Genomic DNA, 16304 nt, shown 5'->3' with positions numbered 1-16304 from the left:
GTTTGAGAGCCGATAAGACGGCAGCGCTACCCTCCAGCGCCATCATCATGTTGTGTTAGCTGATGGCAGAGTCAAGATTTGTCTTAAGCAGCACGCCCCATCCTGCCTAGTGTCAACGATGCAGGCTGGTAGTGTAATGGTGTGGGAAATGTTTCCCTGGCACACATTAGGTCCCTTGATACCAATTGAGCAACATTTCGATGCCCCTAAGACTTCAGGCTGTTCTGGAGGCGAAGTGGGGTCTGACCTGGTACTAGATGAGTGTACCTAATAAACTATCTAGTCATATCGCATGCCTGGGATACTATAGGCTACAGCAAAAGCAGAAAGCTTACTCTTAATTTTCAGAATGTATATGATACAGCAGCCTATCTTCATGTTGTATTACTCTGGAGACCCCTCCCTCGTTGACGCCCATTCCCAGCACAACTCCCTCCCACCAAACTGTAGGCTACCTCCCATAATACGATACAATGAAATGATAAAATAGAGGTCGCTCGCTCAGAAGTTTACACCTATTAACACGAAAAAGACCAAGCTGTTGGCTGGTGACGTGACACAGAGCTGTCAAATACGCAATATTCTGGAGAAAAAAAAGAAAGGAAATTTGGATGATCTACTAGTTGACACCTGAACGGAGTAAGATTTACATTGAAGGAGCTAACCAGGGGTGCCGATTGGAAAGCAGTCACATTGGCATTCGTGGAAAGGGAATTAGTATGGGTTTGAGTGCAGTACTGTATTTGTAAGCAGACGGAACGCACTCCTTCCTCATTAGAAACGGTTGTATCGGGAGCTGGACTACAGGAGTGGATTCAAGCAACAGTGGAGGTAAACCCGTTTGATAACGTTACTCACACTTTACATACGAGGGCATAGATTATATAGTCAATGGCAAGCGCCAAATCTACCTAACTGTCCCTGTGCAAGGCTATTGACATCAAGTCGAATGTCAAATCGCTCTTGCAAGCTGCTGTCTAGCTGCATAGCGTTGAATGGCACATCTATCGTGGCCGTTCAATTCCAACACACAGACGCTTGAACGGGTAGTAACGTTGTTACGTTGAGAAAATAACGTGACAACATTCAGGTTATCTTTAGGTTTGCTTTGTGTGGTCGAAGACTACTAGCTCAGGCTCGAAGAAGCATCATTTTCACCCCTCTGCCTTTGATAATGTCATGGATGCGGTTTTCAAACAGACACGTAAACACATTTTCCCCAAACTGTTAGGTACTAGGTCGGTTAGATTTGTTGACCCCACCTATCAAACGTGTAACGTTATAATAAGACATTGTCACATTCTCAATGGACAAGCAACAGTGAACGTGACGCATTTGGTTGAGTTACTTTGTATCTGACTAGTAGCGTTCCATGTCGCGGGGAGTGGGGGTGTAATTACTCTCTGACTTGTATTGTTACACATGTAGCCACTGCGTTATTTGCCACTGGTCAACAGGGCTTATTCAGTGAGGTTGCGTTTGGTGTATGGAGATGCTTGCAGGATGGGCATCATAAGCGTTTTGATGAGGTGGAAACGGCACTTTCCAGAGCAACAATGTATTAATTATCTATAGTAACTATAATCTAGCATCATGCCATTTTATTGTAAGGAACCATGTCCATACTCTACAAAGCACATGGGTTAGTTTAACATTTTTTAAAATATTAACCTGAACCCCCAAGGAGCCTTAAAGGGGAAAACCATCAAGCTATTCAGCAAAGAGCGCAATAGGTGACTGCAGAAGGAGATCTCCAAACTTGGCCTACCTCTATAGGGAATATGGTACCTTAGTCCTAGTTCGTATTCCGCTCTATACTGTGTCAATGTCTCATAGTGACGGAAGACATGGGCATAGAGACCCACATTCCTCAACAACTCTTAATTTGCTGACATTGAGTAACAGTCCTCTCAAAGCCCATGTCATGAGTCGCAATGGGCCTTGGTCAATCCTCATGAAATACCACAGTGATGTTATTCTCAGCAGGGAAGACAGGCTAAAGTTGTTATTGGGTGGAGAGGTGACATCCTAACAAAGGTTGCATGCAACTGTATCTACACTAGGAAAAATGATCTTGGTTGGTCGAGAGTAGTCTGTTCTTTCGACCTATTAGTCAACATTTTTTAACACATCTGTTTCCCGAAATAGACACACCCTATGTGTTAATAAAATCAACCAGATGTAGGCTACTGAGCTTGTCTGATGCTTTTAGCACACTGTGATTAAATAATTAAGGCACACCAATGACTCGAGGGAGCCAGAGATCAAGATCGCCTCACCAGAATTAAAAAACCTGTTCCCATTCCCCCACTTCCCCCTCCTCCAGCAGCTGCTGGCCTTGGCAGATTATGCCATTTTAAGCTCCTGAAGTTGTCGGTAATAGGCTACACCAGGGGTCGGCAACCTTTTCCATTTGAAGTGCCAATTTATCTTAACATTTATACTGATCTGCATGCCAGTTATGATTGTCATATGAACATTTTCGTGGAACAGATTCTTTTATAATACTCTTCTCAAAATTCCAAAAGTGACTCCTATTGCCATTAGCAACTATGTAAAAATAGCCTACATAAAGCCAACAAATAAAAAAACATTGAAGCCTGCAGGTAGAAAATATCCTGATAATAAATATCCGATAAATCACATTGGCTACGCATGGCCTGTCTGCGAGGAACTTGAAACATTGTATCAACTATAAACTTGGTCCTGCCTGAAGCTTACACTTGCAAAATTGTATAAAATATTCTGCGCCCTCAGTTTCCAGCGCCATTGATCTCCGGACAGACACCGCTGTAGGCTATTTGAGCAAAGGGAAAATAAGTAGTCAGGTACGCCTATTTTGTGACGTTTCCACCGGATCAGAGTATTACATTTTTTTCCCCCCTTTCACACCAAGTGGTTATTGAAAGAGCTGGAAAGATTTTTCAAATAGGCTACGTTGAGGAACTATTGTCATCCTCAATGGATGTAAAAACAGACTTTGTTTACTTTCTGTTTGAGGTGAAGAAAAAAATACTTTGAGAAGCTCCACAGTGGTGGTGTGTTAAGACAATCAGAAATACTATCAGATCCAAAACTGGGCACATTTACAGCCCTACATTTGGATGCAGGCCAGGTAGCCGAGGCCTACGTCTATGCATAATCAGGTATGCATAGAAGGCCTGTTTCCACCAGACATCACCGGCAACAACGTCGCCTATGGGCACAAACCCACCGTTGCTGGACCAGACAGGACTGGCAAAAAATGCTCTTCACTGACGAGTCGCGGTTTTGTCTCACCAGGGGTGATGGTCAGATTCGCATTTATCGTCAAAGGAATGAGCTTTACACCGAGGCCTGTACTCTGGAGCGGGATTGAGGTGGAGGGTCCGTCATGGTCTGGGGCGGTGTGTCACAGCATAATCGGACTGAGCTTGTTGTCATTGCAGGCAATCTCAACACTGTGCGCTACAGGGAAGACATCCTCCTCCATCTTGTGGTACCTGTCCTGCAGGCTTATCCTGACATGACCCTCATGACAATGCCACCAGCCATACTGCTCGTTCTGTGCGTGATTTCCTGCAAGACAGGAATGTTAGTGTTCTGCCATGGCCAGCGAAGAGCCCGGATCTCAATCCCATTGAGCACGTCTGGGACCTGTTGGATCGGAGGATGAGGGCTATTCCCCCCCAGAAATGTACGGGAACTTGCAGGTGCCTTGGTGGAAGAGTGGGGTAACATCTCACAGCAAGAACGGGCAAATCTGGTGCAGTCCATGAGGAGGAGATGCACTGCAGTACTTAATGCAGCTTGTGGCCACACCAGATACTGACTGTTACTTTTGATTTTGATCCCCCCTTTGTTCATGGACACATTATTCCATTTGTGTTAGTAACATGTCTGTGGAACTTGTTCAGTTTGTCTCATATGTTGAATCTGGTTATGTTCATACAAATATTTACACATGTTAATTAAGTTTGCTGACAATACGCAGTTGACAGTGAGAGGACATTTATTTTTTTGCTGTGTGTGTGTGTATATATACAGTTGAAGTCGGAGGTTTACATACACTTAGGTTGGAGTCATTAACTTGTTTTTCAAACACTTCACAAGTTAATTGTTAACAAACTCTAGTTTTGGCAAGTCGGTTTGGACATCTACTTTGTGCATGACACACACAAGCATTTTTTTGAACAATTGTTTACAGACAGATTATTCCACCAAGGCACTGTATCACAATTCCAGTGGGTCAGAAGTTTACATACACTAAGTTGACTGTGCCTTTAAACAGCTTGAAAATTCCAGAAAATGATGTCATGGCTTTAGAAGCTTCTGTCAATTGGAGGTGTACCTGTGAATGTATTTCAAGGCCTACCTTCAAACTCCATGCTTCTTTGCTTGACATCATGAGAAATTCAAAAGAAACCGTAGACCACAAGTCTGGTTCATCCTTGGGAGCAATTTCTAAACGCCTGAAGGTACCACATTCTTCTGTACAAACAATAGTACGCAAGTATAAACACCATGGGACCACGTATCCATCATACCGCTCAGGAGAGACACGTTGTCTTCTACAGATGAACGTAGTTTTGTGCAAAAAGTGCAAATCAATCCCAGAACAACAGCAAAGGACCTTGTGAAGATGCTGGAGGAAACGGGTAAAAAAGTATCTATATCCTCAGTAAAACGAGTCCTATATCGACATAACCTGAAAGGCAGCTCAGCAAGGAAGAAGCAACTGCTCAAAAACAGCCATAAAAAAAGCCAGACTATGCTTTGCAAATGCACTTGGGGAGAAAGATGGTACTTTTTGGAGAAATGTCCTCTGGTCTGATGAAACAAAAATATAACTGTTTGGCCATAATGGCCAATCGTTATGTTAGGATGATAAAGGGGGAGGCTTGCAAGCCGAAGAACACCATCCCAAACGTAAAGCACATGGTGGCATCATCATGTTGTGGGAGTGCTTTGCTGCAGGAGGACTGGTGCACTTCACAAAATAGATGGCATCATGAGGCAGGAAAAGTATGTGGATATATTGAAGCAACATCTCAAGACATCAGTCAGGAAGCTAAAGCTTTGTTGCAAATGGGTCTTCCAAGTGGACAATGACCCCAAGCATACTTCCAAAGTTGTGGCAAAATGGCTTAAGGACAACAATCGGGGTATTGGAGTGGCCATAACAAAGCCCTGACCTCAAACCTATTTAACATTTTTGGGCAGAACTTATGCAAGGAAGGAGGCCTACAAACCTGACTCAGTTACACCATGTCTGTTAGGAGGAATGGGCCAAAATTGACCCAACTTATTGTGGGAAGCTTGTGGAAGGCTACCCAAAACATTTTACAATTTAAAGGAAATGCTAACAAATACTAGTTGAGTGTATATAAACTTCTAACCTACCGGGAATGTGATGAAAGAAAGAAAAGCTGAAATAAATCATTCTGTCTACTATTATTCTGACATTTCACCTTCTTAAAATAAAGTGGTGATCTTACCTAATACAGGGAATTTTTACTGGGATTAAATGTCAGTAATTGTGGAAAAACTGAGTTTAAATCTAGTTGGCTAAGGTGTATGTAAACTTCCAACTTCAACTGTGTTCAACACAGTACCAGTCAAAGTTTGGACAAACCGAAGGGTTTTTCTTTATTTGTGCTATTTCCTTCATTGTAGAATAATAGTGAAGACAAACTATGGAATCATGTAGTAACCCTAAATAATGTTAAATATATCAACATTTTCCTTATATTGGAAATCGTCTAAGTAGCCACTTTGCCTTGATGACAGCTTTGCACACTCTTGGCATTCTCTCAACCAGTTTCATGAGGAATGCTTTTCCAATAGTCTTGAAGGAGATCCCACATGATGAGCACTTGTTGGCTGCTTTTCCTTCACTCTGCGGTCCAACTCATCCCAAACCATCTCAATTGGGTTAAGGTCGGAAGATTGTGGAGGCCAGGTCATCTGATGCAGCACTCCACCACTCTCCTTCTTGGTCAAATAACCCTTACACAACCTGGAGGTGTGTTGGGATCATTGTCCTGTTGAAAAAGAAATGATAGTCCCACTAAGCGCAAACCAGATGGGATGGCGTATCGCTGCAGAATGCAGAGGTAGCCATGCTGGTTAAGTGTGCCTTGAATTCTAAATAAATCACAAACGATGTCACCAGCAAAGCACCATCACACCACCTCCTCCTCCATGCTTCCCAGTGGGAACCACACATGCAGAGATAATCTGTTCACCTACTCTGCATCTCACAAAGACACTGCGGTTTGAACCAGAAATTGCAAAGGACAGATTTCCACCGGTCTAATGTCCATTGCTCGTGTTTCTTGGCTCAAGCAAGTCTCTTCTTATTGGTTTCCTTTAGCAGTTTTCTTTGCAGCAATTTGACCATTTAGTCCTGATCCACGCAGTCTCCTCTGAACAGTGAGATGTGTCTGTTACTTTAACACTGATGCATTTTTTTGGGCTGCAATTTCTGAGGCTGGTAACTCTCTTGAACTTATTCTCTGCAGCACAGGTATCCCTGGGGCTTCCTTTCCTGTGGTGGTCCTCGTGAGAGCCAGTTTCATCATAGCGGTTGATGGTTTTTGCGACTGCACTTTAAGAAACTTTTAAAGTTTTTAATTTTCCGGATTGACTTTCCTTCATGGCTTAAAGTAATTGACTGTTATTACTCTTTGCTTATTTGAGCGGTTCTTGACATAATATGGACTTGGTCTTTTACCAAATAGGTCCAATCTGTATGCCAATTATACCTTGTCAGAACACAACTGATTGGCTCAAATGCATTCAGGAAAGAAATTCCACAAAAATAACTTAACAAGGCACACCTGTTTTTGGTTACATGATTCCATGTGTTATTTCATAGTTTTGATGTCTTCACTATTATTCTACAATATAGAAAATAATTTAAAAAAACTTGAATGAGTAGTGGTGTCAACTGTTGACTGGTACTGTATATATTTGCTACTGCTCGGCTCCAAAAAATGTGGTCGACCAACAATCTATTGACAAACCAGTCGACTAAATGTGGTCATTGCACGCTCCCTCAATTTGAGACCTCTGTTGCATTGTGTCGTGTGTCAAAACTGCACATTTTTGTGACCTTCTGTCTCCAGCACAAGGTGCACCTGTGTAATGATCGTGATGTTTAATCAGCTTCTTGGTATGCCACACCTGTCAAGTGGTTGGATTATCTCGGCAAAAGAGAAATGCTCATTAACATTTATATGAACATATTTGTACACAAAATTTGAGCAAAATGTGCTTTGTGTATGGAACATTTCTAGGATCTTTAATTTTAGCTTATGAAACATGGGACCAACACGTCACATGTTGCATTTTTATATTTTCAGTATATTTACCGCAAATTTCAATTGTTTCGCAAGCACAATGACAACCTAACACTGCTAAGTCTGACAGGGAATGATTCAAAATGTTGGAGTTTGCTGTATTTCTTTAACATTATATGCAGGTGATTGCATAAGCAAGCAAATTAAAATCCTTGGAGAAAATAATTGAAACATTGATTTGACAGTGTACTTAAAAATCTTGGAACAAATGCCTAGTACCACATTGTCGCAACAGCAGTGGCTTACCTCGGTGGCAGACATTTTCCCTCAACACCCCTGGTTTTAAATGCCATGTGTTAATTAGCTCAATGACTATCACCTGTGACTGTGAGCCACTGATCCAGCTCCGCCAAACGAAACACACAGACAATCGATGCAAAAAGGCTTGTCCTTCACAAATGTTTTTTTTTGCCGTTTGTTTTTGATTTGAAAGCATCACCTAGGATTGGGTTTCCCAAACTCTGCCCCCCTGGGTGCACATTTTGTTTTTTGCCCTAGCACTACACACCTGATTCCAATAACCAACTCGTCATCAAGCTTTGATTGTTTGAATCAGCTGAATAAGCAAGTGAGTTTTTGTGCAGGGCTGAAACAGAAATGTGTGCTGTTGGGGGTTACTTGATGACTGGAATTGGGAAACACAGACTTAGGACATGTATTTGTTCACTTCTCCCTGGTCACACCCATGCATTCCCAGTTTACACCATATTTATAACATTGAGCAGGGAATGTGAACATATTTATGGTTGCTTTACTACGTTCCAGTTGGCACTATATCTTGATGCCCATTGCTTTTGCATTTGGCTCATGCAGTCTTTCCAGTTGCAACATTCAAGGCTTGTTGCATAAAACATTACCAGGACAAGTTCCTCTCATACTATAGGCCTACTCTTGTCACCAGAGCTAAATGTATCTTATACGAATGTGTATTTATAGGCCTACCCCAATGGAGGGATATCTCAAATAGAACTGTCGTTGTCTTAACATGGCCAAGGGATGTGAGAATATACTATGGTAAGGGTCATTTACGCGTTCAGCCAGCGACAGGGCAATATAACTCGGAGGTGGCGGCAGTTGTATCCTAGTAACCTTCTGGCCCACGAGCCACAATTCATGTGACAAGTCACAATAGTTGATGAGAGTGGCGATTTGTCGCATCACGATGCACGTATAGCCTGTGCTTTTGACCATGTAGACATTTTTCTGAATTGGCCCAACATATTTGGTCCAATAACTGTATGACATTTCGCTTACAGGTAGAAAAACATAAAGGAATTGAATCAAACATGCGTCCGCCCAAGCGATTTATTGAATGTACAAAACCTTATTTTTCTGTAATTCATTTTGTCAGTTAGCCCACGTTGCAGTCAAAGCAACATTTTTAAAGCACTATTTCAAGAAGAAGAAAACAAATATGTTTCCCATCGTTGCTTTCCAAGGATATTAGAGGATTTTCCATTTGCGAGAAAGGACAGTGTCACTGGCACAAAGGACAGCATTCCGTTTGATTTCGACATATTCTTCGCCTGATTCTTATTGGGGCCCTTGTTTCTTGTCAGATGCAGAGATTCACTGAAGACAATCTACTTGTATTCATAATTTAACCTGAGTTATGGTTGCAAGAAGATCAACCATTTGTTATTTTTACAGCGGGTAGGCATACTGTTAAACAACAATGTCCCCTCTGCCTATGCTATCATGTGCCAGGCCCGTCTTGCTATGTATGCGCCTGTCTATGGCATCAGGCAGCAGCTGGGGAGGAGGGGAGAGAGAGGGACTGTCTCATATACACTGCTCAAAAAAATAAAGGGAACACTAAAATAACACATCTTAGATCTGAATGAATGAAATATTTTTGTTAAATACTTTTTTCTTTACATAGTTGAATGTGCTGACAACAATATCACACAGAAATGATCAATGGAAATCAAATTTATCAACCCATGGAGGTCTGGATTTGGAGTCACACTCAAAATTAGTGGAAAACCACACTACAGGCTGATCCAACTTTGATGTAATGTCCTTAAAACAAGTCAAAATGAGGCTCTTGAGTGTGTGTGACCTCCCTACAGCGCCTGGGCATGCTCCTGATGAGGTAGTGGATGATCTCCTGAGGGATCTCCTCCCAGACCTGGAAATTTTACTAAAGCATCCGCCAACTCCTGGACAGTCTGTGGTGCAACGTGGCGTTGGTGGATGGAGCGAGACATGATGTCCCAGATGTGCTCAATTGGATTCAGGTCTGGGGAACGGGTGGGCCAGTCCATAGCGTCAATGGCTTCCTCTTGCAGGAACTGCTGACACACTCCAGCCACATGAGGTCTAGCATTGTCTTGCATTAGGAGGAACCCAGGTCCAATCGCACCAGAATATGTTCTCATAAGGGGTCTGAGGATCTTATCTCGGTACCTAATGGCAGTCCGGCTACCTCTGGCGAGCACATGGAGGGCTGTGCGGCCCCCCAAAGAAATGCCACCCCACACCATGACTGACCCACCGCCAAACCGGTCATGCTGGAGGATGTTGCAGGCAGCAGAACGTTCTCCACGGCGTCTCCAGACTCTGTCACGTCTGTCACATGTGCTCAGTGTGAACCTGCTTTAATCTGTGAAGAGCACAGGGCGCCAGTGGCGAATTTGCCAATCTTGGTGTTCTCTGGCAAATGAAAACGTCCTGCACGGTGTTGGGCTGTAAGCACAACCCCCATCTGTGGACGTCGGGCCCTCATACCACCCTCATGGAGTCTGTTTCTGACTGTTTGAGCAGACACATGCACATTTGTGGTCGGCTGGAGGTCATTTTGCAGGGCTCTGGCAGTGCTCCACCTGCACAAAGGCGGAGGTATTGGTCCTGCTGCTGGGTTGTTGCCCTCCTACGGCCTCCTCCACGTCTCCTGATGTACTGGCCTGTCTCCTGGTAGTGCCTCCATGCTCTGGACACTACGCTGACAGACACAGCTCTGCCGCAGCTTTTGCCGCAGCTCGCATTGATGTACCATCCTGGATGAGCTGCATTACCTGAGCCACTTGTGTGGGTTGTAGACTCTGTCTCATGCTACCACTAGAGTGAAAGCACCGCCAACATTCAAAAGTGACCAAAACATCAGCCATGAAGCATAGGAACTGTGATGTGGTCTGTGGTCACCACCTGCAGAACCACTCCTTTATTGGGGGTGTCTTGCTAATTGCCTTTAATTTCCACCTGTTGTCTATTCCATTTGCACAACAGCATGTGACATTTATTGTCAGTCAGTGTTGCTTCCTAAGTGGACAGTTTTTGATTTCACAGAAGTGTGATTGACTTGGAGTTACATTGTGTTGTTTAAGTGTTCCTTTTTTATTTTGTTGAGCAGTGCATTATCATTACTTAGCCTACCTGAAAGATGCCAAGGGCCTTAACTATGTTGAATTGCAGGAAATTACCTTCAAAACAACACATTAAACAAAATCAAGCTGGTTGTGTTTTTCATTATAGGCTATCTCAATAAACAATTTAAATCAACAATTTGAAAAAGGGGGCAGGCTGGTAAGCCCTGGTATAGGCCTACTAGTATAGATGGCTATGCCATGGAGGTCTGTAGATGCAGCGTTCTACACTGTGTGTACAAACAATAGGAACATCTTCCTGATATTGAGTCCCCCCTTTTGCCCTCAGAACAGCCTCAGATCGTCAGGGCATGGACTACAAGGTGTCAAGCGTTCCACAGGGATGCTGGCCCATGTTGACTCCAATGCTTCCCACAGTTGTCAAGTTGGCTGGTTATCCTTTAGGTGGTGGACCATTTTTAAAACACACAGAACTGCTGAGCATTAAAAAAAAACAGCAGCGTTGCAGTTCTTGACACAAACCAGAGCGCCTGGCACCTACTACTAGACCCCGTTCACAGGCACGTCAATCTTTTGTCTTGCACATTCACCCTCTGACTGGCACACATATACAATCCATGTCTCAAGGCTTAAAAACGATTCTTTAACCCTCCCCCCCCTTCATCTACACTGATTTGAAGTGGATTTGACAAGTGACATCAATAACAGGATCACAGCTTTCACCTGGATTCAGGCGTTCCTAATGTGCAGGCGTTCCTAATGTGCTGTACACCCCTTGTATATCCAGCCATATAAACTCCTGTTGATGTTTACCCACTCAGGAAGCTTCCTTTTGATTCTGTTTAGGCCTCGAGTCGGTGGCTTAGCGTCGCTTGAAGCCAAATCGCAGCTCGTTTGTTTGGACGGCAGTCTCCCCATAACACACAAGAACAATGGCAGGAGGAGACTACGAGGATGTGGAGAAAGTCAATAGGGCTTAATGGCCATTGTGACACACAATCACAGTCTACCATTGACTGCAGTGGGAGCTATCTAAGCTAAAGTAATGCTAACAACAAGAAGTTAGCCTAGCCATTCAATGTGATTGGAAAGACTGCTAAGAGATGCTAATGGTAAACTAATATAGCTTCCTTTTTTCATTGGGTGACTCTTAGGGTCAGCTTATTCACTGAGGAGTTGATTTGTAGGTGGTCTATTTGGTCTTTAGTCTGTCAGTTTGGCAGCTAAAGCTGATGTTAGCATTTTTGCTCTCACTGTAGCTAGCTGATGGGTAGAGTTGTTGGTGGGATTGACAGTTCTCGTCCAGCGCAGCACTTATGTAAGGCAAACACAATCTTCCCTTTTTTTTTAAAGGTAGCACCATTTCATTTGTGTTTTTTGAAGGCAACCAATCATTTTACATTTCTCAGTGTTTTGTGGTGAAGCCTGTTCATACGCTGACAGGGTGGTAACATTCTTTAATGCTTGTTTATTTTCCGTTAGTGCTGAATCACTGTCTGTAATAAGTGCTGTCATTTTTCTGCATTACTTGTCTGGCCAGTGTTGGTCAGTCTGTGTTAGTCTGTTTTTTAATATTAAATAATTCATCAGTGGGTGCTTATTTGTCATATTTCCTTTTTTTTTTTATCCCAACCCTTCCTGAGACACCTTCTGAGATTGGCATCACAGCCAGGGTCTGCCATTATCAATGGCGACCCTGGAGCAATTAAGGTTAAGTGCCTTGCTCAAGGGCACATCAACATTAATTTAACAAAAAAAAAAAAATAAATTAGGTTCGGGGATTCGAGCTAGTAACCTTTCAGTTTCTGGCCTAATGCTATAACTGCTGGGCTACCTAGTGTGGGTAGTCTGATCTGGTACAGTACAGTCATAGGGGGTGGCAGTTTGTCCCCGTAGCCGAATGACAAACGAGAGAAGGGTGGTGGCTGTCGACAGACACACCCCTCTAACCCAGTCTCTCTAGCAGTGTATTGGAGGAACAGTGTGACAGACAGTGGGAGGGCGGTGGCCAGTCAGTCACCAGGCCTGCGTCACCGAGCTGGCACAATGCAGACCAGTGCCTGGGTGTGGCACCACAGCTTGATGTGGAGCCCTGCTGTCCTAGCGCACTAGGAATGGTGATTCCTTTTTTAAAATCTGATTTTCCTTTACCTATCTCCTAACGGTAAGCCTAAAATAACCCTTTTCCTTGAAATGGCCCCTATTGTCAGAATATATTGTTATACTATCTTTGTGAGGACTTCTGGTCCCCATAAGGATAGTAAAACACATACAAACATACAGCTCAAGTGACCTTTCTCTCATTTCTCTGTCCCTGCCTCAAACTGTAACACTGTTACTCGCTCATCCCCTCTCTCGTTCCACTTTCGCTCTTTCTCTGTACTTCTCTCCCTCTCATCCCCTTCTCACTCTCTCCTCTCTATCTCTCTACTCCCCCCCCCCCCATCTTTCTTAATCTCCTCTTGCTCTCATTACTTCTACACTCAGCTGAGGGGACTCTGAAAGTATAGTCAAGGTTCTGTGAAAGTTGTTTTGTTCCCTATTACAGGTGTCCTACTTGTGTGAGCAGTGTTGAGGTTCTGGGACACTGGACTATAAATATACTAGGTTATTGGTAGAACATAATAATTCCTCCTCACACAGTAGTTAAGAGAGGAATTGTCATGTGTATCATTGTTGAAAGGGCCACTATTCTATCATTTGAAAGATTCCATCTTAGAAACAGCACTTCCCATTTCATATGGAAAACGTGATGGAAAAGCCATTCACTTACATGGTAAGCTGTCAGTCAACAGTCAAGTTTATCTTTCATGATTCTATCATACTTGGCCTACTTCCACAATGCAAAGAGGAATGTATAAGTGCAAGTTAAAGATTTGTGGTGCAGTAGTTTCTCTTTTACTATAGAGTGTACGTCCACACACAAACACACACACTTACCCCCTCCACACATACACTCCTCTAGCTCATCTGTGTCCATGTGTCTCCCATGAAGCTCTCTGTCTGTGGTTCTAGATCATTTGATGTGAGGGATGTTCAAAGGCAGAATACCCACTCACTGTGATCTGTCACTGATCAGAGCTCCAGGCATCACACACACACACACACACACACACACACACACACACACACACACACACACACACACACACACACACACACACACACACACACACACACACACACACACACACACACACACACACACACACACACACACACACACACACACACACACACACACAGTCACGGCTGTCTTGGGTACCCTTTTTAATACCGCTTCGCAAATTTATTTAGGCCCTTCACGGTGTCATGTTTGTTTAATACACAATTCACTCCCATTCATTCACCCACAGATTCTTGTCCATTTCCGAAGTTACATGGTACATCAACCTTGTCCGCTACTGGGAAGGAAGGAGCTGTCGCTAGGAGCTCTACAAAATACTTTTATTGCAATGTTTAGCCTGGGTCTGAATGGTAAAATGGGTCACTAATTAGTCTGTAGTGTTACCATAGAGATGTATAGTAATATGTAAATTCATGCCAATGTGCCGCATGAAGAGGTAGAGGTGTATAATGTTCATACGCTCAGCCCGTACATTCTACTTCCTTTCACAAAGAGTGTCACGAAATGGGCAATGGAATATAACTGTATGACTGTTACATTTTAATGAATACGTCTATCTCTCCACTCAAAGCGACTGTGTTTCAGGGTCTATTTTGAATAATGTGGGGAGATAGTGCAGTAAGGGAGTGTAATCTATAGAGCTGATGAAAGCTTCATTGTTTACACCAGCTCCAGACAGAGCTGTCCTATTGGCCGGTGTGCACAGTGGCGGGGCAGATGATTGGCTCGTGGCTGTGATGGCTGGTTGTTCAGTGTTTTCCTGGAGTAGCCAGCCAAATAGAAAAAGTATTTAGCTGGGGGGTTGGTCCCAGCTTGCTCCCCTCATGGGGTAAGACTTTTTTGCAGAACAAGCAATATTTTGCTGGGCTCTGGTACATTCTAATGCTAGATTCTATTTCAACCAGCAACTAATGTTTTTACAGTGTTAGTTTCATCATCTGTTGTACAACAAGGGAAAATTTCATTTTGATGACATTGGGTCTTTAATGAATCCTGTAAACATATGCAGACTTCCATGGGCTTCATGCTTCTTTTGAAGAGGCATTTTCTCAGCTATCTGCAATACAGGATTGATTGAAGAATGAAGCAAGTATTAGACATGGACTTTGTTACACAGAAAGGAGCAGTTGACTACTCTATTGTCAACACTTTGACTGATACTGTAGGTCTACTGATTTAATCAAAGGTTTGGACACCTACTCATTCAAGGGTTGTTAAATTAATTCATTAACTCCTACAATGTGATTTTCTGGATTTACATTTTTTTATTTTGTCTGTAATAGTTGAAGTGTACCTATGATGAAAATTACAGGCCTCATCTTTTTAAGTGGGAGAACTTGCACAATTGGTGGCTGACTAAATACTTTTTTGCCCCACTGTATATACACTGCTCAAAAAAGGGAACACTTAAACAACACAATGTAACTCCAAGTCAATTACTCTTCTGTGAAATCAAACTGTCCACTTAGGAAGCAAGACACCCCCAATAAAGGAGTGGTTCTGCAGGTGGTGACCACAGACCACAGACCACTTCTCAGTTCCTATGCTTCCTGGCTGATGTTTTGGTCACTTCTGAATACTGGCTGTGCTTTCACTCTAGTGGTAGCATGAGACTGAGTCTACAACCCACACAAGTGGCTCAGGTAGTGCAGCTCATCTAGGATGGTATATCAATGCGAGCTGTGACAAGAAGGTTTGCTGTGTCTGTCAGCATAGTGTCCAGAGCATGGAGGAGCTACTAGGAGAGAGGCCAGTACATCAGGAGATGTGGAGGAGGTCGTAGGAGGGCAACAACCCAGCAGCAGGAGGAGCACTGCCAGAGCCCTGCAAAATGACCTCCAGCAGGCCAGAAATGTGCATGTGTCTGCTCAAACGGTCAGAAACAGACTCCATGAGGGTGGTATGAGGGCCCGACGTCCACAGGTGGGGGTTGTGCTTACAGCCCAACACCGTGCAGGACGTTTTTCATTTGCCAGAGAACACCAAGATTGGCAAATTCGCCACTGGCGCCCTGTGCTCTTCACAGATGAAAGCAGGTTCACACTGAGCACATGTGACAGAGTCTGGAGACGCCGTGGAGAATGTTCTGCTGCCTGCAACATCCTCCAGCATGACCGGTTTGGCGGTGGGTCAGTCATGGTGTGGGGTGGCATTTCTTTGGGGGGGGCCATACAGCCCTCCATGTGCTCGCCACAGAGGTAGCCGGACTGCCATTAGGTACCGAGATGAGATCCTCAGACCCCTTGTGAGACCATATGCTGGTGCGGTGGCCCTGGGTTCCTCCTAATGCAAGACAATGCTCGACCTCATGTGGCTGGAGTGTGTCAGCAGTTCCTGCAAGAGGAAGGCATTGATGCTATGGACTGGCCTGCCCGTTACCCAGACCTGAATCCAATTGGGCACATCTGGGACATCATGTCTCGCTGCTTTAGTCCAGGTCTGGGTGGAGATCCCTCAGGAGACCATCTGCCACCTCATCAGGAGCATGCCCAGGCGTTGTAGGGAGGT

At 43.8% G+C, this 16304-nt stretch overlaps 1 protein-coding gene across 1 annotated transcript in view; it reads left to right on the top strand.

Annotated features, from left to right (window-relative positions):
* Nucleotides 1–479: 479 nt before the first annotated feature.
* Nucleotides 480–16304, top strand: part of myo9ab (myosin IXAb) — a 238292-nt gene continuing 222467 nt past the window's right edge. Inside the window, exon 1 of the mRNA XM_046356361.1 lies at nt 480–831. The gene's annotated coding sequence lies outside the window, so the exon portion shown is untranslated. The remainder of the gene's footprint in view (nt 832–16304) is intronic.

This window comes from Oncorhynchus gorbuscha, linkage group LG01, assembly GCF_021184085.1.
Source record: "Oncorhynchus gorbuscha isolate QuinsamMale2020 ecotype Even-year linkage group LG01, OgorEven_v1.0, whole genome shotgun sequence".
In the NCBI taxonomy this organism is placed as follows: Eukaryota; Metazoa; Chordata; class Actinopteri; order Salmoniformes; family Salmonidae; genus Oncorhynchus; species Oncorhynchus gorbuscha.
Note: the sequence above shows the minus strand (reverse complement) of the source record. Positions and strands in the feature narration are given on the sequence as shown.